The sequence below is a fragment of the Arachis duranensis genome, chromosome 3 (assembly GCF_000817695.3).
Source record: "Arachis duranensis cultivar V14167 chromosome 3, aradu.V14167.gnm2.J7QH, whole genome shotgun sequence".
NCBI lineage: Eukaryota > Viridiplantae > Streptophyta > Magnoliopsida > Fabales > Fabaceae > Arachis > Arachis duranensis.
This window is the reverse complement of record NC_029774.3, coordinates 29360771-29361411: the sequence shown is the minus strand read 5'-3', so window position 1 is coordinate 29361411 and position 641 is coordinate 29360771.

Genomic DNA, 641 nt, shown 5'->3' with positions numbered 1-641 from the left:
ATAATTATATTTATATTTTTAAATGATTATTTATATAATCAATATTTAAAAAATAATTATTTTTATTAATATAATATTATATCATTAGATATAAACATAAAATTGCTTTATATTAGTAGGATATTAAAATTAAATTTTAATTTTTTATAGATAGAATTCACTTTGTTCTTTGTAATAATAGACACCATCACGGTGTTGCACGCTTTGAAAAATTAATTTAATGCACGGTCAAATTTGGAGATCAATCGGAAGGTTTAGTTCTCATGACACAAGTTTTTTAATTTTTTTAAATAGATAAAAAAATAATTATTTGTACCAATAGATTTTACTGACAAAAAAATATCTATCAAATAAAAAAATTAATATTATATTTATAAAAAATGAATTTTATATAACAAAAATATCAAAATCTTAATTTTTTTATTGTTTTAACAAAATTTTTAAATTAACCTCATTCTTCTTTTTTAACGTTAATTCCATCTCAAAATTTTCGCCTTTTTTCTTTCCTAAATTTCAACAACCCCCAATCCTTTAGAAATGAAAAATTTAAATACAAAAGTACTCAAAATATTTACATTATGTTTGTTTTAAGAAAAAATAATAAAAAAATAAAAAATGAATAAAAAATTTTATTTTCTTTT